This window comes from Arachis ipaensis, chromosome B07 (genome assembly GCF_000816755.2).
Source record: "Arachis ipaensis cultivar K30076 chromosome B07, Araip1.1, whole genome shotgun sequence".
Classification (NCBI taxonomy): Eukaryota; Viridiplantae; Streptophyta; class Magnoliopsida; order Fabales; family Fabaceae; genus Arachis; species Arachis ipaensis.
Window position 1 is genome coordinate 106,292,975 of NC_029791.2, and position 10,155 is coordinate 106,303,129.

The 10,155-nt window shown below is 34.5% G+C and overlaps 1 long non-coding RNA gene across 1 annotated transcript; it reads left to right on the forward strand.

Annotated features, from left to right (window-relative positions):
- On the forward strand, positions 7-3,465 carry LOC110264320. The gene is made up of 2 exons (XR_002350266.1): positions 7-183; positions 1,263-3,465. It is a non-coding gene; the product is annotated as an uncharacterized LOC110264320 (long non-coding RNA).

The following is a 10,155-nucleotide window of genomic DNA, read 5'->3' on the forward strand; positions in this document are numbered from 1 at the left end:
ATTGCTTAGTCCTCAAATTGTTCTTTCTTCTTCGACGATTCTTCTGACTTCACTTGGGATTTTCGAGTTCTTTGTTATTGTCGTTGCTGGCCGTTCGCGTCGCAATTGCTTGGATTCGCACTGACTACTTCGCTGTTCACGTCTTGTCTTCTCCCTTCTCTGTTCCTCAGTCATCTTCCAAAGGTATATATGTGTCAAGTGCTCTTGGGCTTTTTTATTTGTTACTATTGGCTACTTTTTGGTATTTAAGAAGTGTGTGATTTTGTGGTTCTTTTGGTTGGAAATCAGTTTGTCAAAGTTTTATCTCCAAATACTGTTATGATTGCTACACTGATGTTGTGCAGTTATTTAATTTTGTGTTCGCTAAACTTAGTTTCTACAGGTTGTATTAGGTCATAAAATATGGAAATAACAGTCATTTCTCAACTATGAAACTAGCTTTTGTGAGTAACTAGCTTGAACATGTAAGTTGTATTAGACTCACAATAACAGCAAATTGATATTGGCCTTGTTGGTATCCATGGATCAAAATCTCTAAGGTCATCCTTGCAAGTGAACCTATTTCTGAAGTGTGGAAATTGGTTAGTTCTTATGCATTATTAGTTTAGTGGTCATGATTTGATGCACAATTGTTCTTGGGGTTGACTTCGTATCTGTTCATAATGCAAAATATAAATAGATTATTAGAAGTGTATTTTAGACTTAGGCTTGTTGCCTGACAAGGATCTTTTATAAATTTATTTTAGGTTTAATTATTCTGTTGGTTCCTATAGTTTCAAAAAATTTTAATTAGGTCTCTATACTTTTTTTCCTTTTAATTAAGTCCTTGTACCAATTTATTTTTTTAATTGGGTCCCTACACTTTTTTTTCCTTTTATTTGGGTCCCTGCATCATTTTTTTAGTTGGGTCTCTATACAATTAAGCCAAACTGCTAAGAGGGACCTAATTGAAAAAAAAAAATTGGTGTAGGAATCCAATTAAAAGAAAAAAAAAAGTATAAAGACCTAATTAAAAATTTTGTGAAATTATAGGGACCAATAGAGTAATTAAGCCTTTATTTTATTCTCTTTATTTTAATAAACTAAAAGCATGCTAGTGTCACATACATTATTTAATTTGGTATGTTCATTGTGATGTTCTCCCCTGGTTTGTAAATATTGTCCTACTCACTTCTTTTATTTTCATTATTGTTGCCTTTTTTATCATAGTAGAAAGTAAGTATTTGTATTATTATTAATATTGACATTATATGTTTTGCCAGTGAAAATGTTTGATATACAATATTCAACTTGGTCAACTTTGAAGACTTCTAGCAATGCTCCACTATGTATTCCTTATTCTTTTATAGTTATTATCCTATAAAAGCTTCAATTTGGATCAAATTCTAGTTGATACTTAAATTGGATTATCACTTCTAGGTAATTTTACTTCTTTCTTTAAAACTTATTACATGATTATCACCGTTGGATTTTATATTATCATTAGGTTTCATTGATACTGTTGTATTATATTTAGCATTACTACTTTACTTGCATAGTGTGTGAGGATTCCTTTTACCTGATCTTGTGTAACTGCATGATTGGTGCCTAATGTTATTGTGCAATAACTTCTCATTATAGGTAGCTTATTCTTTGATATTGATCGTTGTTTTTCAAGAGCGTATAAATTGTCATTGTGGAATTTCGCTCAAGACTTTGTTTTGGATTGCATCTTAAGATAACCTATTTGTACCTGGTCTAATTGTCTTTTTTGCTGAAATCTTTTTTCTTTGTTAGTTTTTGGATTAGTTTTCTTTAACAATAATTAGCTCTCTGCTATAACATAATTTCAATTATAAAAATCTCAAGTTGTACGTGAAAGGTTGGGACTTTAATTAGATAGTTTCCTTTGTGTGCAGAAAATATGTGTACAAACACAATATTGAATATATTCCTTATTTTAAATTAAGTGCTTCTAAACATGTGGAGCTTTATTCTTAGTCCCTAAACAGAGGCAAGTGTTGAATTTCTAATTTTATTCTCTTTAAATTGGAATATGAGTTTGATATCAAGGATAGTGTCTGTATTGGGGTATATATAAAAATAAAATAGAAACAATTATTTTTTTTCCGTTCTCTTCTCAAACCATGGAACCAAACCTTTTCCCCTTGTGTGTTTTGTATGTCATAGCTTTATTCATTTTAGTTGAGTTATTTGAATTTTTGTTGTGTTGTTTTGTTTTGTGTGATTGATGCAAAAAAAAAAAAGATAGAAGAATGACATACTGAGAATTTTGGAAGTGTGTGTGTTGATACCGTTTTATGATAGTTCTCATAAAAGTTGAATAACGAGTTCAAGTTTTAATATGCATGTTTTAATTTTACTTATTGTGTTCTATTAAAGTTTTATTATTCTAATGTAGTTAGATGTTATCTATAATTAATTTTGAATATATTTTTCGTATTTTCTATCTCAAATTTGGAGTTGACTTATTGGATATAATATAGGTTTGAATTAGTTCTGATGGCTTTATTATTATCATTGTAAAACTCAGTTAAATAGTAATTAATAAATTAATAGTTAATAAATTAAATTATAAGTGAAGAATACTTGGAAATTTAAAATTTATAATTTGGAAGGATAAAAATATTTAGAACATAAATTAAAACGCTAATCTTAAAAGTTTTGGCCTAGAAATTGGCCAACGAGTTAAAACAAGTGAACTAGATCTATGTTGGGTCCAAACCCAAGGCTTATAAGGCTTAGACTTGAACCATTTCAGCATCCTTCCCTTCTAAACACATTTAGCAGAGAGAGAGAGAGAGAGAGCTAAGTTTTATCACCAATTTCAGTGAGTAAAGATAAGAGATACTTTTCCCATGTGTTCATTAAATTTTATGAAATCCTAGTGATTGAATATTGTGTATATTATGTGAAAATAGTATAAATTGAGTATTAAAGGCATTAAGTTTTGTCTTGCTTGCTCCCAGTTGGAATGTTGATCTTCCGTTATAAGATGCGGCTGGACACTTAGACCTTTCCGTTATATTTCGATACGTGTGTGTTTCCGCTTGCAATTTTCTTTAATTCCTTTTCAGGCTTTTCGTTTAATAATTTCTTCTAATTATATATATGTATTACAACTCCATCTTGAGTCATACTACTTTATTACCATTGACTTATAACTCGAGTATAAGAATATGAATGGTAGGATGTTACAATTATCATCATCATCATCATCATCATCATCAAAGTTCATCCTTATATTCATTTTAGAGGCTTGCTGAAATGCTAGATTTTGAAATTAAGTGATGGGTTGCAGGAAAAGAAGGAAACTTGCGTGCTTTGCTCTCCACCTTAAAATATGTATGTTCTTATTGCACACATTTTGAATAATGTGATTTTTTTTGTTAGATCCATGTAATGCCAAGAAGTATATAGTACTATAGTCTTAAATAACTTATTTATTTTTTCATTTAGAATTCTCGGGTATAAATTCTTTGAAATTGAATGGTGGAACTTTGTAATTTTGGATATACATTTTCTCACACATTTCTCATCAATCTACCACCTTTGGGCTAGATGTACATGATGCCCTTATTCTCAAACTATCTTATTGATTGTATAATTTTCAAGTGTTATTGTAACTTCTATGTGCAACTTGAATGCTTTATAAAAAGAAATAATTTTTGGTAGCCAGTGGCAATCAATAGTTTTCTGAATGTTGATTATGGATTGTTATCATTCTAAGTGGTTTCTAAAAAGGGTTTCAACATAGTTTGTGATCACCAGACTTTGTCAGTAAACAATTGTTCAATATGGATTTTGTAAAATGTGTGAACCCATACACTTTTATGTTTGTGTAGTTTTGACTTAATATTAGGCAATAAAAAAATACATTGGCCGTTTATGTGGCTTTTTGAGTGATCACATGACCTTTTAACAATTTTTAATATTATAATTTAATTTTTTTTATATTTGCTTGTAAATTTATGTGGGTGTCAAAATCTCACAATATTGTTTAAAATTTTTTCTTTTCAAAGTTATGGAGTTTTAAAACACCGCAAATATAAAAACTGATACAATTTACAGCAGACATAAAACTGCCGCAAGCGGTTTTTCAAAAATTGACACAAACCAATTGTAGGACATCTAACTGCAGGGGTTTTTGAAACCGCCGCAACAATATTTACAGGGGTCAAAAACTGCCATAAATTAAAAAAAAATTGCCGCAATAAAGCGCTCTTTTTGTAGTGTGAGTTCCGAAATGAAGACACAATGTCCTTATGCGAAAACAAAGAATCAACTAAGACAAAAAGGTGGACATTATTCTTCGATAGAGCTTAGAATGCCTTAGGTCATGGAATTGGAGCAGTATTGAAGCCCCTTGAGGACAAGCTAGTTCCTATCATAGCCAAGTTGTATTTTAATTATACTAACAATGTCGCCGAATATGAAGCATGTGTCATGGGAATTCAAACAACTATAGACTTTAATGTTAAGATTCTAGAGGTGTATGGAGATTCTGCCCATGTGATTTATCAATTAAAAGGTGAATGAAAAACTCGTGAGACCAAATTAGTACCATATCATGCTTATATTCAAGAATTAATTGAGGATTTTGATGAGATTGTCTTTAATCAAGTATCACATGAAGAGCATTATTTGGCTGATGCTTTCGCCTTGTTATCCTCAATGTTCAAAATAAGTGATAATAAAAATGTACCACTCATAAAAGTGAGAGTCCATAATTAACCTGTATATTGCCACACGATGGAATCAGACTTAGATAGAAAGCCATGGTATTATAACATCAAATGTTACCTTCAAGAACAAAAATACCCTCCAGGTGCATCTGAAAATGACAAAAGAACCTTGAGGAGATTAGCCATGGGTTTTTTCTTGAATGAAAATGTACTTTACAAGAGAAATTATGATACAGTTCTACTCAGATGTAGATGCCAAAGAAATTGAAAAACTTACTAAAGAAGAGCATGAAGATACTTTTCGAACTCATGCAAATGAACATGTCATGACAAGAAAAATACTCAGCGTCGGATACTATTGGATTACTATGGAAGTGGATTGCTTCAACCATGTGAACGATATCATAAATGCCAAATTTATGATTATAAAATTCATGTACCACCTGGACATCTAAATATTTTGACTGCACCATGGCCATTTTCTATGTGGGACATGGATATCATTAGCCCTATTGAACCAAAAGCTTCAAATAGGCACTGTTTCATCTTAATGGCCATTGATTACTTTACAAAATGGGTGAAAGCTACTTCTTATGCTTGGCCTGACTTCTTCTGGTAGTGAAATGTGTTAAGAACTTTGTCGTGATGTTAGCAAAAGAGGATATGGATCCGGAAGGCAAAGTATTGAACTAAGCTATAGTTGGTTCTGATAGTGTTACTGGGAAAGCCTTACACCAAATTGCATCACCTACTCCTTCAAGATTCATCCTTGCCTCAAAAGTATCAATGTGCTCTTGAGGATCTGACTTGCCCTTATACTTGAGATCGGCTTGTTTATCAAAATGTTTAGGTAAACGAACCTGGAGAACATGTGGAGAAAATAGAGTTTGACCCATAATCACATGCTCTTGAGCAAATGGAATCGGGCTCCTTTGCGGAGTCTGCCTCCTTTTAGATTGGGCTGAACGGGAGTCAATTCTTGCCCTCCTCTCCAGTTCACAATTTCCTCATCATGTTGAGACAAGTCTCTCCTATCTTTTTGAGGTGAGCGAGAACGGTGAATATCATCCTCCTGACGTCGAGCTCGAACCCTCTCTAGGGTCCTCCTTTCACGACTACGTTCCTGTCCTCTTGTCTTATGCCTTTGGAAATGGAACTTCCTTGATTGTGATTGCTATGCGAGTTGTCGCTCTAACTATTGCACTTGATGACATATTTCTTGCATGGCATGGACATAGTCCTCACCTAAGCCGCTAAATGGCAAATTCCAATGTTTTGAACCTCTCGATGTTCAAACCCTGGAAGAACTTGATGATGTTCTGGATTGGTAGGTGGGATAACATCAGTTTCATGTCTATCATCTTGACTTTATTGCTCCTTGAAGGGAGTGTTTATATTAATTAATGATTGTATTTTGTGGTCAGCCATAGAATGAACAGTATAGGATCTCACAGATAGCGCTAAATGTTCGTACTTTTTGCTGTGATGAGCTAATTAATGAGATTCGAAGACCCTAATCAGACAATAAGTTAGAATCAGGCCGAGAGGGTAACCTGAAAAATACTCCAATGCTTAAGCCAGTGGTGTTTTAGGTGATAGAGTGAATAGTATGTTACCTGCTGACTTTTCTTTTTTCCTTTATTACATCTTGTCGATGTAACCGTTATTAGGTATTTACTACCTTTAATGTATGTTTTTAATGCCATGATTTGACAGTTTCATGAGTTAATGACTTTAATAACATTTATATTTAACTAATCTGTAAATAATGTTAGTAAATTTTATCTTAATTTTATTACACAATGCAATTCTTTTTTAATCTTATTTTTTAATTTAAATTTATTTATTTTATACATTCTACATGTTAAATAACTTAAGATATTTGAATTTTTCACAATTTATTTTTTAATTATTAATATTAGATTTATGATTTTAAAAATAAAAACATAAATATAATTTTTTAAATCTAATAGAAAAGTGGCTGAACAGACACGATAGTGCTTATTGAGCAACTAGTGTGTGTATATATTCTACTTTTTCATTGGGACTAGTTCTTGTTTATATATCGTTATTTTATATTTTATCAAACTCTAATTTTGTAGTTACATCACAACTACTTATTTACGTGAGAACTATAAACGTTTTAATATTTTTTGTTGTGATGTTCATGAATGGTTCAGTGTATCACTAAGATTTTCATCTTTTACCATTGGGGCAAAAGTATTTTGATGGTTTGTACAAGTATTTTTGTTTCACTAATAGCTACTATTCTATATAGATATATATTTTCACGGTATCTCTTAACCCAGTAGGTCAAGGATTAATTCGCTACGGACCAATGAGTTATTGCATTATACAAGGCGCAATTCAAACTCTCAATACTTACTTAAATAGACTAGTAAACTAACCATTAGACTAACTTAAATTAATTTATATCCAAATATATTAATAATGTAATATATCATACTAATCTAAGTTTCACTGTTGTAAAAGGCACTACAAGAAAAACGCTGAGTACCGTCGGATTTAGCATCACAGAGTAGCGGCGAATTTACCGTCGGATTTACCTGCGATAACGACATCGAATTCATAAGGTTAAGTAATTACCGTCGGATTTTATTTTCCGATAGTAAATCCGACGGTAATATTTAAAGGGAAAATAAATTAATTTGGCGCGTCCTTTGCTGGCGGGTTTACCGTCGGATTTTTGTGTTATATTAGAAAATATTTTCAATTCTTGAAATCAATCTTGTGCTATTGATTATAGGAAGTACATTAGTGTTGAACTTGTTCCTCATACTTGCACTTTATTGCGATAATTTATTGTTGACTTATTGTGCTAAATTTCTGTTAATTGGTATGCTATTTGCAGACATGATGACAGGTAAAGGTGCTGCAGATCAGGCTACTGGTCATGGCCGTAGCCGTGGTCGGAGTAGAGGGAGGGTTTCTTCTAATACACCCGAAATTTCTGGATCCTCTCCCTCGACTCTGATCACCCGTTGATGCCACAGGTTGAGTGAACCAGCCGTTCATCATGGTCCCTAACCCCAACTATGTGCCTCCGTCTATGATGACAACACTACCTCCTACCACTTAGCAACCCGCATCCACGGCGACGCCGCCTCCAGCGACGTGTGTCTCGGCCCCGGAGTCCAGCCACGGAAGTGTGGCAGCTGATGCCCCTCCACCACCTCCTATCTTACAATTGAAGATTTGGCCTGATGGCGGCACGAGATAAGTATCACGTTGAGTCTCATGTATTTCCTGTTTATAGTTATCATTGAAAGTGCTTGAAAATTGCTTCTAGTTTAGTGGATTTAGGTTTGAATGCATGGTTATATTTTCCTATTTTCTGTTTATGGTTATGGCTAAAAGTGCCTGAAAAGTGATTATAGTTTAGTGGATTTAGGTTTATTTGGTTGCTTGGTTATTGTTTCCTGTTTTCTGCTTATGGTTATTGCTCAAAGTTCCTGAAAAGTGATTCATGTTTCCTGTTTACTTGATTATGGTAATTGTGGGTTGTTGTTAGGTTTGCACCGAACAACAACGCGTGTACTTAGGAGACGACCAATGTCATCAAGCTGATGTACGACCATCCATGGCCTTGCTATATGAAGATCCCTACTGAGACCAGGGAGCGATGGTTTTAGAAATGGGCGGTAAGTACTTCTTTTTTCAGTTTCAAACCTTTTTAGCTAGTTTATATCCTCTTTCTTGCTTAACTAATTTTGAAGTTTCTTTATTGCAGTTGAACTTTATATGGGACGCTGAGCACGTTCTTACCGCCAGAAAAATATTCGACCATGGAATGGGTCGACGGCTCCAGCAAATGCTGGATGATGTTCGTCAGGGACGAGACCACCAGATGTCCTGGCTTTGACCTGAAATAAAGAAGGCTCTGTTTGTTCATTGGGAGACCAATGAGGAATTCATGCATCAGTGTCTCACTAACAGAGCTAAAAGGGCATCGGCCAAGTCATCCAAGTACACCGGCAGCTCAGCAACCTTCATGAAGACTAAGGTCAGGCTAGTATGTAGTGACTTTAATTTTGTTAATAACTTAGCTATATTCTCTTGCATATCATTACTAGGCATCCTAAACATATTTTTTCAATTCAACATGTGTAGTCGAAGTCGTTGAATCGCGAGGCGACATTGGAGGAGGCGTTCAAGTACACCCATACGCTGAAGGAGAACTAAGCAAGATTTGCTGATCAGTAGTCTCAGGGCCATTGTGTGAGTACACATAATATGATATTGTGTTAACTGTAACATAATAACTTGTGTTACACATGAGTTCTACAAATAAAGACTAGAGGCTGCGACTCGGTAGTCTCAGTAGAGTGGGGATGACGCTACTGATGGCTCTGTAGCTTTAGTCGTCAATCCCGATGTGGTCTGGCGCGACACTGCCTCATCCCCGTACAAGAACTGTGTATATGGGATGAGGTCATTCTTTGCCAGCGGCCTCCGCACCTCTTTGTTGAGGCCATTGTCAGGCTCCGCCACCAGTCGAGTCCGAGGAAGGCGTGGATTTGAGGCTACAAGAGCTCTAACGCAGCCTTCACCAGCAGGCTCAGTAGCTAAATGATTATCGGGAGAGGTATCAGGAGATCCTCACTCGTGTGACGTCTACGAATGATCTCAGGCTAGAGTAGAGGGAGTCACTAGAGCTGCTTCAGCGTATGGAGGCTCAGATGGAGGTGTATCAGGTATAAATGCACGCCATTGGCATCGACCCTGCTGGTGGCACACGGACATCACCACCTTCTGCGCCGCCGACTCAAAGCCACGGGACCGACAACGATCAAGATAACGAGGAAGACTACCTGGATCTGTAGTTATTAGTGTTTTGTTTAATTGTTTGATTGTATTTATTTGATGTACTTGAGTTTTAATTTTATTTGAACATTGTATTATTTATTTTAAATAATAGATTTTCATTATTTATGAATTCAACATTAATTGTGTAAAAATTAAAATTAAAATCATAGTTATTAAACCCGGACCGGACCGGCCAGTTCGACCAAAAAATCGATGAACTGAATCCTAAACCAGTCCGAGTTAACAATTTAACCGGATAAGTATGCAAACCGGCCAAACCCGAAAAGCCTGATCAAATTCGGTCTAAATTGAGGATTGAATCGAACCGATTGACCCGCCGTCAGCACGCAACCTGATGATGTCAGCACGCGTATCACTCAAATTTCAAAAATTTGGAGTGTTGCCAACGCTGGGATTCAAACTTGAATCATTCAAGTTATAAAGGGAGCTTGCCACCACTAGGACAAGCTTACCTTTTGTATTATATTCTATCTTTTTATAAATATATTATTAACTACTAGACATATCATAATTAATAACTTATGTATTAATTCTTTTAGTCATGCAAATTTAAGATACTTTTTTATCTTTTTATTCTAATGAATAGCGTTCATATTAATTTAATTTATTTTTATTTCATATT